We start from the raw sequence: 11,792 nt of genomic DNA, 5'->3' as shown, positions 1-11,792 counted from the left end.
AGCTACCTGAAACAACCTGCCATCTCCCAGACTTCCATTGTCTGGCCACCTCTCTACCTGCCTTTCAGCCATCCCCTTCCACAGTGTCCTCAGTGGCTTAGCCAACTGCTAGGAGACTTGCATTGTCCCCTGAGTACCATTGTTCAGCCAAAGGATACCCCCCAGAGGCCTGCATACCAGGATTATCAAGCTTAAGCCCCCTCCCAATACCACCTACAACAGGAATATCCAGGGACAAGGAGATGGGTGAAGGCCCTTGAAAGAACATAGTCCACAAATGCCAGGGCAATATGATACCTTCAGAACACAGGTATCCTGCTACAGAAGGCCCTGGATACCCTAACACAACTGAAGCACAAGGAAATGACCTTACACCCAATTTTATAAAGATTATGGAGGGTTTTAAAGAGGAAATGAATAAATCCCCTTAAAGTCTTAGTTTGGATTTTATTGCTGTAAAGAGAGACTATGACCAGGGCAATTCTTGTTTTTCCTTTTTTTAAAAATATGTTTGTTTGTTTTTACACTCCAGATTTTATTCCCCTCCCACTCTACCCCCCTAAGGTTTCCCCATTCCCTACCTTCTCCTCCACCCCCTTACTCCCCATCTCCATAAGAATGTCCCCATCCCACCCACCCCACCAAACCTCTAAACTTCCTGGGACCTCTAGTCTCTTGAGGGTTAGGTGCATCTTCTCTGACTGAACCCAGACCTGGTAGTCCTCTGCTGTATATGTGTTGGAGGCCTCATCTCAGCTGGTGGATGCTGCCTGGTTGGTGATCCAGTGTGTAAGAGATCTCAGGGGTCCAGGTAAATTGAGACTGCTGGTCCTCCTACAAGGTTGCCCTCCTCTTTAGCTTCCTCCAGCTTTTCCCTAATTTAACCAGAGGGGTCAGCAACTTCTGTTCATTGGTTGGGTGCACATATCTGCATCTGACTTTTTCAGCTGCTTGTTGGGTCTTTTGTAGAGCAGTCATGGAATGTCCCTTTGGGTGAATGCCCCAAAGCTTCAGTAATGATGTCAGGCCTTGGGGCCTCTCCTTGAGCTGGAACCCATTTGGGGCCTATTGCTGGTCCTTCTTTTCCTCAGGCTCTTGTACATTTCCATCCCTGCATTTCTTTCAGGGAGAAAGAATTATGGGTCAGAAGTTTTGCTGTGAAATATCAACCCCATCCCTCACTTGATACCTCGTCTTTCTGATGGAGGTGGATTCAATAAGTTGCCTCTCCCCAGTGTAGGGACTTACATCTAGGGTTCTTTGAGTCCTGAGAGTCTCTCACTTCCCAAGTCTTTGGTACATTCTAGAGGGTCCTCCCAACCTCCTTTCTCCTGAGATCACCTGTTTCCATTCTTTCTGCTGGCCCTCAGGGCTTCAGAATTTTTCCCTCACCCAATACCAGATCATGTTCCCCTCTCCTCCCATTCTCATTCCCTATCCCTCCCCTGTCCCTCCCTCCCTCCCCCTTGTGGTTGCTTTAAAAAGAACAACATTTAATTGAGACTGGCTTACAGACTCAGCTCTTTATCATAAAGTTCATGCATAGCAGCATCCAGGCAGGCATGGTACAAGAGGAGCTGAGAGTTCTACATCTTCATCTGGAGACAGCCAAAAGAAGACTCTCATGGGCAGCTAGGAGGAGGGTCACAAAGGCCAACCCCAAAGTAACATACTTCCTCTAACAAGTAAGTAACACCTACTTCAACAAAGCCACACTTCCTAATAGTATCACTCTCTGGAACAAACATATTCAAACTACCACAGAAATATAGGAAAGCTTCCTTCTGGTCCACACACCTGCCATTGCTGATAGGTTGACTGACCCCAACCCACAGCTCTGACTTCCTCACAGTAGGCCTGCTCAAAGTCAGACACACAGTTCCAACTGCCTTCCAAGAAGCTTGATCCAACTTGGGACACCCAGGCCAGATGCAGGGCAAGTGGACCTAGCCACCAGACAGAAGACCTGGTAAGTTTGAGTGAGCCTAGAGAGTTGAGCTAGGCAGGAATTGAGCTGCTCCCTCCCATTTCTGGACCCACTCTGGAAGACTTAACTATGACAACCCTCTGAGGACCATAGCATAAATGCCTAGAGTTCTCTATGCTAATGAGCTACCTAGCTAGGCCTCCAGCATTCAGCCAGTGAGCTTCTCTTCCTGGTCATTCCATCCCACCAAAGATATTTAGTCCCTGGTTCACCCTGAAGAAGATGTAATCATTCATATTCACTGACAAATAAAGCAATAGGAAGAAGCAAGGACAGTCTCTTCATTAAGGACAACTATGGGGAAGCCTTCCATTTTAAAGAGTGGCTTCTCCCAGGGAATGCTTTCTCTTCCAGCCCCTCCATACTTTTGGAGCTCACTCAGAATCAAACTAGGTTCCCTCCCCATAACAGGTTCTGCATGGATGCCCTGAGGGAAATCATGGACAAGGGACCCTTGTTCTTGACAGCAGTGGTACTCCAGTGGCATCTGGGTACAGAGAAGACCAGGAACCATCTAATGAAGATGATAGAGGCCTTTAAAGAGGATATAAATAATTCCCTTAAAGAAATACAGGAAAACACAATCAGACAAGTAGGAACCATTCAAAAGGAAACAAATCCTTTAAAAGAATACAGAAAAATACAATCAAACAGAAAATGAATACGATGCTTCAAGATCTAAAAAATGTAAGTAAAGGCGATGAAGAAAACATAATGGGCTTCAGAGAGAGATAATCTGAGGAGTGGGCTACAGCTGGAGTACTCAGATACTGATCCTTGACCACGGAATGCTATCTCATCTCTCAGGGGTAATGGCTACGAGCACAGAGGTACAAGACATTCTAGAACTCGGGGATCCAGGAGATGCCGCTTCTGGGACCATCGGCAAAAAGGATATTATGAACCCGGACAAGAAAAGTGCAAGAAGTCCTCAGAGGCTCTGACCTTCAAGAGGCTTGAGCATGCATCGGGAGGTCTATGCTTTCCTTTACTCTGACAAAAAGGATGCACCCCGACTATTTCCCAGTGACACTGGTCAGGAGTATCGAGCAGTGAAGGCTAAATTGGGGTCCAAGAAGGTTCGATCTTGGAAGTGGATGCCATTTACCAACCCAGGTTGAAAGGATGGTGCTATGTTTTTCCACTGGTGCCGAGCAGTAGTGGAGGGCAAGGACTACCCTTTCGCCAGGTTCAATAAGACAGTGCAAGTGCCAGTGTACTCAGAGCAGGAGTACCAAATCTACCTTCATGACGATGCATGGACTAAGGCAGAGACTGACCATCTCTTTGACCTCAGCCACCGATTTGATCTGCGCTTCGTAGTTATTCACGATCGGCATGACCACCAGCAGTTCAAGAAGCGTTCTGTGGAGGACCTGAAAGAGAGGTACTACCACATTTGTGCCAGGCTTGCCAACGTGAAGGCTGTGCCAGGTACAGATCTCAAAATACCAGTATTTGAGGCTGGGCATGAGAGACGGCGGAAGAAATAGCTGGAGCGACTTTACAACCGAACCCCAGAGCAGGTGGCAAAGGAGGAGTACCTGCTACAGGAGCTTCGTAAGATTGAGACCTGGAATAAATCAGGAGAAGCACAGCCAAGACCTGCAGAAGTTGATTTCTGCAGCGGACACCACTACGGAGCGGCAGCACATAGAATGCAAGGCTCCCAAGAAGAAGCTGCCCCAGAAGAAGGAGGCTGAGAAGCCGGGTGTTTCTGAGACTACAGGCATCAAGTTTCCAGATTTTAAGTCAGCAGGTTTGACATTATGAAGCCAGCCAGCGGAGACTGCTGAGACTGAACGCCAGTGAAAGTGATTGTTGGGGGGAGAGCGACATTGGGGGAAGGGTGGGGAGGGGAACACCTATAAGGAAGGGGAGGGGGAGGGGTTAGGGGGATGTTTGCCCGGAAACCGGGAGAGGGAATAACATTCGAAATGTAAATAAGAAATACTCAAGTTAATAAAAAAGAAAAAGAAGTAAAAAAAAAAAAAAAAAACAAATGTGTCACCAGAATAATTCTACCAGTCTCAGTTGAACAGAATCAAATATATCAAAGTCAATTTAATATTAAACATTGAACATCTCATGGTGTTTGTCCAACATATTACATTAGTGAAAAAAAAACAACTGCTCTTAAGGGGTTCTTTTACAAGATTATTATTTTCAGTACTGACTATTTGTGATGTATGGACATGTGCACATGAACGCACGTGCCTGTACAGTGAAGAAGGAAGGGCACCATATCTACTGAAGTTATAGGCTGGTGCGAGATTTGGGTAATGGGAACAGCAAGCACTCTTCACTACTGACGTCTTTTCAGGTAAGTGCATCTAACTATAGATGGCTAACTCACACAGAGACCCAGATGTAATATTCTGGACCTTGTCACGCTTTAGAGATGCAAAGTGACAATCTCTTGTGACTGGAAGAATATTGGTCCTCCTGAGTTCTTCTTGGTGGGTAGGGAAGTACCCTATAGAACAGGGTGGAGGGGTGGATACGGCGCTTGCAGAGGGGAAACTGGAAAGGGGGGATAACATTTGAAATATGAATAAATAAAATAGCCAATAAAAAGTCTATGTAAACCTATAAATTTTTCTGTGTATGCATCCAAGTAGTGGTACTTAGATTACTATGGATAGGAAGAAATCTTTCAGGAAAGAAATGACTTTGAAGGTTCTGTGATTTCCAGATCTTTCTACTGCATCACTGACATAATATTACTGTTACCTGAGCAGTCAGTTCAGCTAGGAAAAGTGGACCTAATGGCAGACAACTGAGACAGAGGGAGCCCCAGCTCCAATTGTTAGGGGACCCACATGAAGAAAAGCTGCTCATCTGCCAGAAGCATGTAAGGGGCCCGTGTCCAGCCATGAAAGTTAGGTTTTGGCTCACTGTTTGAAAGAACAAAATCAGTAATGGTGACAGAAGTATGGCAGAATTCATGGTGCTGTAGTTGAACTCATTCAATATCGCACACTAGGAAGCATAGAGAGATAAGTCTAGTGGCAGTCTTCCTATATTGAAAATGTACCACCATAGATTCCTTCCTCAAGCTAATTCTACCATCTATGCAATCTTCCCAAACTGCATTACTAACCCAGTTTTCCAATATGGGAGCCTGTTGAGGACATTTTGTAACCTGCACATAACAACTGTGCAATGCGTCCTATTGGGAAGGAGCCTCTTGCCTGCCTTTTTCTGCAAAGGCATGAAGAACTGTCTATTCACAGTTCTAAATAGGGCTGCAGTAGACCAGAGAAAACTATTCCACCCTTGTCTACATTTGTGAACCAATGGATTTTGGAGCTTATGTAAAAGGGCATGAAGGAGGGGGTCCTTATAGAAGACTGAATGACTCAAAAGCAGCTGAATCACCCAAAAGACTCTACCTCAACATGAGTAATGACCTCACAAAAGCTGCATCACTGGTGTTCCAGCCTCAGTCAACCTCTCACTTATATGTTAGATAGCAGAAGATAGTAGATGGCTGATATCTCAGGTGAAATTCTAGTGACCCCCTATTTTCATAGGGAAATGATAACAGCTCCATTACCACTGACTTAGACATAAATTATGTTATCATTTTGCTCACTCTATTTTCATGGCTGCGACCATTAAAGGAATATCTAGTACATGATGGCCAGTGCCATTACTATGTGACCCATCTAGCAATCTCTGCTCTGTAACTGTCAGTGGTCATGCTAAGCTCAGAAAACATAACTATGTCATACAATTGCCACTTCCCCTGTGTTTGACACTCATTCTGTCCTTTCTCCTACGGTGTTTTATGAACTTTTGTTGGTGGTGATGATTGTGGTGGTAGCGTGTGTGTGTGTGTGTGTGTGTGTGTGTGTGTGTGTGTGTGTGTGTGTGTGTGTTTTAAATCCTAGAGCACTGGGAAACTATGCAGGTATAAAAGCCATTTATTCTCAGCAAGTTGATGGAGTATGAGTTTTTACAATAACTGCTGCTCACTGAAAAAGAATAAAAAAGACTTTTCTCCTTGACCAAGGCTGAAAGTTACATTAACCAATGTGCAAAATCACAAATGTTTAGAAGGTGATTCCATAGGTACACTGTATGCATTTAACAAAATACCATCATAGGACACTGTATCCATTTAACAAAATATATCATAGGTGCACTGTATCCATTTAACAAAATATCATCATAGGTGCACTGTATCCATTTAACAAAATATCATCATAGGTGCACTGTATCCATTTAACAAAATATCAATACCTTCTTTACTGGACATGTGCCTTCCTCAGCCATAAGGTTTTCCTTACCTTATTGTACTGAGCATCTTATCTCCTGAAGCTCTACCTTAAATCCAATCAGAGTATTAGTTGTACTCATAACAGCCAGGACATAATTATCCTGTGAGTACATCTTGCCTGGTGTATTGATTCCATAACACACAAGGTTCATAACCAACCTGGACTATTGGTGAGAATTATGTCCTAGTAGCTTATATCAAAGGCTTTTTTTAATCATTGTCTATGGTTGCCTTCTGGAAGGAAACTTCCAGTTCAGTTTTAGCTTGGTTCTTCCATGGCCTGTAACAGAAGCACATGTGGTCTTCAGCAACAGACACTTACTGTCAAATTCTAGAGTGCAACCAACAGTAGTAACAATAGGTTATACAATGGGAGTGAGGGTGGCAGATAACTCAGTCACCTATAACTTACAGAGCAGTAACCCATCTTCAGCACTTGGGTTTTACTCTAGATCATCTGTATCTTTGGGAGGCCTTTCCCAGTTTCATTGGGTGTTTGTGATTAATCACAATGAGTGCCATTCTCAAGGGCATGTCTGCTTTTCTGGTTTGTTTTGAGAGAGAGAGAGAGCGAGAGAGAGAGAGAGCGAGAGAGCGAGAGAGCGTGAGAGAGAGAGAGGCTGGCCTAAAACTCTTGGTTCTTCTGTCTCAGCCATTAGAGGAGGTCTGGAAACAGAGTGTACCCCTCATTTGGTTCTATTTCCAGTTTTAAAACCCATGTCAAGCATTTTAGATTTCCCTTATAATGTGTATTTTAAGAAAACACAGAAGAAAAATATGGACTCTCCTGGTTTCATATTCAAAGAATTGTATGCAACATCATTGTCTGACTTACTGTAAAGCCACTCGGTGACTGGGAAGAGTGATATATGAGGCTGTTGATTCTAAGATGATGTGAAGTTTGAACCTTCAAAAAATGGTTCTCTGCCTGAGGATCCAGCTATACCTCTATTGGGCATATACCCAAAAGATGCCCCAACATATAAAAAAGACACGTGCTCCACTATGTTCATTGCAGCCTTATTTATAATAGCCAGAAGCTGGAAAGAACCCAGATGCCCTTCAACAGAGGAATGGATACAGAAAATGTGGTACATCTACACAATGGAATATTACTCAGCTATCAAAAACAACGACTTTATGAAATTCGTAGGCAAATGGTTGGAACTGGAAAACATCATCCTGAGTGAGCTAACCCAATCACAGAAAGACATACATGGTATGCACTCAGTGATAAGTGGCTATTAGCCCAAATGCTTGAATTACCCTAGATGCCTAGAACAAACGAAACTCAAGACGGATGATCAAAATGTGAATGCTTCACTCCTTCTTTAAAAGGGGAACAAGAATACCCTTGGCAGGGAAGAGAGAGGCAAAGATTAAAACAGAGACTGAAGGAACACCCATTCAGAGTCTGCCCCACATGTGGCCCATACATATATAGCCACCCAATTAGACAAGATGGATGAAGCAAAGAAGTGCAGACCGACAGGAGCCAGATGTAGATCGCTCCTAAGAGACACAGCCAGAATACAGCAAATACAGAGGCGAATGCCAGCAGCAAACCACTGAACTGAGAATAGGACCCCCGTTGAAGGAATCAGAGAAAGAACTGGAAGAGCTTGAAGGGGCTCGAGACCCCATATGTACAACAATGCCAAGCAACCAGAGCTTCCAGGGACTAAGCCACTACCCAAAGACTATACATGGACTGATCCTGGACTCTGACCTCATAGGTAGCAATGAATAAATATCCTAGTAAGAGCACCAGTGGAAGGGGAAGCCCTGGGTCCTGCTAAGACTGAACCCCCAGTGAACTAGATGGTTGGGGGAGGGCAACAAAGGGGGGAGGATGGGGAGGGGAACACCCATAAAAAGGGGAGGGGGGAGGGGGATGTTTGCCCGGATACCGGGAAAGGGAATAACACTCAAAATGTATATAAGAAATACTCAAGTTAATAAAAAAAAATAAAATAAAATGTAAAAAAAAAAAAGAAAAAGAAAAAAAATAAAGTACTGCCTTTGGTTGAAAAAAAAATGGTTCTCTTGTTTCGATGTGAAGTATTCCCCTAACGGCTCATCTGTGGACTACTTGGTCCCCATATAGTAGATCCAAACATTGAGAGTCTGTTTGATCAGGAGGACTCAAGGGGTTAATAATTTGATGGTGTGATTAGGAGGTGGTAAAAATTTCAAGAAACAGAATCTAATTGAAGGAAGTAGGTTACTGGAGGCATTTTCTTTTTTATTCCCACTTTTATATTTTAATTTCTATTATTTTTCCACTAAGCTTTAATAATTGTGCTTAAACAGTAATTGTGATTTGTTAGCTTCCTGTTTCTTCTTGCCACTGTAATAGTTTCTCATATCATAGAGACTATGCTTCACAGCACCACCGTAGGCACAATGCTTTTGTATAACGTGCAAAGTTTACCCTTATGTTATTCAAATGCTGACTTTTTTGCTTTTTTTGTTTCAATATGGACATGTTCTGTAATGCTTATACCAAGAATCTTCCATTGTGTAGATGTACCACATTTTCTGTATCCATTCCTCTGTTGAAGGGCATCTGGGTTCTTTCCAGCTTCTGGCTATTATAAATAAGTATGCTATGAACATAGTGGAGCACGTGTCTTTGTTATATGTTGGGGCATCTTTTGGGTATATGTGCAAGAGAGGTATAGCTGGATCCTCAGGTAGTTCAATGTCCAATAATCTGAGGAACCTCCAGACTGATTTCCAGAAGGGTGTACCAGTCTGCAATCCCACCAACAATGGAGGAGTGTTCTGGAGGCATTTTCTAGTGAGTATTTCTTGTCCCAGGCCTTTTTCTCCCCCTGTGATGGTTATTGTTAATTATTAACTTCCCCACTATTGCAGGCAGAAGCTTTTCTGGTGATATTTGATATCAGGAATGCTGCTCAACTTCCAGCTATTTACAGTGTGGTCACTACCAAAAAGCATGGCATGCCCCGAAGGTCAGGAAGACAGGTTGAGAATTCTTGGTTAATACAAATTTTACTTCAAAATATTCAGAGGAAAGATGAGTTATTGGAAGATACCAACAAGGCTGTCAGATCCTTATATAAATATTTTGTATGGAAAAATAGCCTTGTAGTAATTTACCATAGACTACCATCTGATCTGTGGTTGTTTCTGGTCGTTAAGAGGAGACAGAATGAAGGGTGGTATTTTTTACTCCAACTCACAAATCAAAAGTTAGAAAGCATTCACAGTGGTATACAAAAGTGCTAGATCCATGTAGGAGGCATTATTCAGCTACAGAATAGAATGAATTGCTAATACACTATACACCGTGAAAGAACTTCGAAAGTACTGTTAAAAAAGTGTGGGGTGGGGGCACTTAAGTTTACAACTCTTACACTCCTGTTTATGAGAAATGTCCCCAAATGGGCAATCCCATAGGTAGAAACAAACTTGGAGGCTTTCAGTGGCTGAAGAGAAGAGTGGATACTTGTAGGAATGAAGTTTCCTTTTGGGAAGCCGATAAAATCATTTTTTTAATTTCTATTTATGTGTCCATGTGTATGTTACATGTGTATGCCATGGGCTAGCACAAGGGTATCTGGTACCCTGAGCTGAAGTTAGAGGCAGTTGTAAGCTGCCTGACATAGATGCTGGGAATTCAGTCTAGATCCTCTGAAGAGTATGTTAACCACTGATCGGTATCTTCATCTCCAATGAAAAGGCTCTGGCCTAGATAGAAGTGTTAGTTGAACATTAGGAGTATGTAATCCCGACTGACTTATATAAAGAAATCTAGTATGTAAAGTATATAACTCTCAAAAATGAAATTATGATATCCAGAGAAAACTCATTTTAAAGACTTGCATTGGTTCATATGTTGTGTATATGTAAAGCTCTGAATGTGGCTAGTCAGGTGACTTCCGAATGTGTGTTGTTATGGTGTGTCCTCCTGTGCACGCACACAAGCACATGCATGCATACACGCACAATAAGTAAATAAGTAAATAAATGAATAAACATGTAAAATAATGGTTAAAAGAAAGATTTTAAGGGGTTCCCACAAAATGTCATAGTGATTTGATGGCCAGGGGCTACATGGTACCCAGCACTATTTGTACCATTTGAATTGCTCAAGGAAAAGACAAAAGTATATGAATTCTTTGAATTAAAATGAAACTTTAAAAATACTTCTTGCCTGTAACAAGAGATTCAAGATGAGGAAGGAGGAAAGTGGGGGAAGTATATATACTAGGTAGCCTCTTGATCCTGTGGGCAGTTGCAGGGCTGTTCTCCTATTAACTCCAACAGCTAGTGATCCAAATCCCCAGATTGTTACAAATTAATTCTCATCTCAAGCCACAGAGAAGCTCAGGTAATTGACTTACTCCTGGAAATCAGGGGTTTGGGTGGGGAGGCCACAGATTCCCTGAGGTTGCCTCATCCCTGGAAGAGCCCTAGGGACCTCAGGCTTCCTGTAGCAGAATCAGAGGCATCAGGACCACAGCCAGCCAGAACAGGCAGTGGGCAGATAACATGGGAGAAATAATGGTGACCAGGCTCCTTCAAGCCCTCTGCCAGCCCTAACCATACTAGTAGTGTAGTCTTCACATGCACAGACGTTTTCCATCAGAAATTTCTATTAGAGGGACCAGGGCCAGAGTGTGGACTCTCAGGTCAGTCACTATTTCCTGTCATCCACCTTACCAGGAGAGACCTGAGAATAAGACAGCATCAGCTCGTGACCCAGAGAAGCCACCTGCCTTTGCAACTCTTCAAGAAATTCAAGTATATGAGCCAGGGGTCATTAAGACCGCGTGAATCTTTGGGGGATCTCCTATTTCATAAGGTAGGTTGTTTGGACAGGAAAGAAAACCGACTTACAGACAGAAAAGAACAGATTTTTTCACCAGGATGTCTTTGTGTGTCAACATATATTGGGTCTGTGCAGTCAGAATCCAGTAGCAAATTGGGGCCAGACATATTGAAGACAAAATACTCCGAGAATTGAGAGGATAATTCCATGGGCATAAAAATAAGGACTTCAGGGAAGAAAGTGACATGCTAGGTGAAAAGAAGGAAGAGATAGCTGAGATTTGAGTAAAGGGAAAGCAGTTTAACTAAGAGATGTCCATGATGTGGAAATAGGAGGGGAAAGATGGGATTTTAGAGACAGGCAGAGTTCTCAAGCAGGGACTGTTCCTCAGGGAATATTTGACAATGTGTGAAAACTAGTGTGTCAGAAATAGGGGCACAGGTCTCATTCAAAAAAAGGTCCAGCCATGTCATTTCACTCATTCTTTTTTTTTTCCAGTTTCTAACATCACTTTTTTTTTATTATTAACTTGAGTATTTCTTATATACATTTCGAGTGTTATTCCCTTTCCCGGTATCCGGGCAAACATCCCCCTCCCCCCTCCCCTTCCTTATGGGTGTTCCCCTCCCAACCCTCCCCCCATTGCCGCCCTCCCCCCATAGACTAGTTCACTGGGGGTTCAGTCTTAGCAGGACCCAGGGCTTCCCCTTCCACTGGTG

The 11,792-nt window shown here is 43.1% G+C and overlaps 1 pseudogene; it reads left to right on the top strand.

The window, feature by feature from the left end:
• Window positions 1-2,648: 2,648 nt before the first annotated feature.
• Window positions 2,649-3,799, top strand: Dmap1-ps6 (DNA methyltransferase 1-associated protein 1, pseudogene 6; annotated as a pseudogene).
• The last annotated feature ends 7,993 nt before the right edge of the window (window positions 3,800-11,792 follow it).

Source organism: Rattus norvegicus, chromosome 7, assembly GCF_036323735.1.
Source record: "Rattus norvegicus strain BN/NHsdMcwi chromosome 7, GRCr8, whole genome shotgun sequence".
NCBI classification, from domain to species: Eukaryota; Metazoa; Chordata; class Mammalia; order Rodentia; family Muridae; genus Rattus; species Rattus norvegicus.
This window is presented reverse-complemented; position numbering and strand designations above follow the sequence as displayed.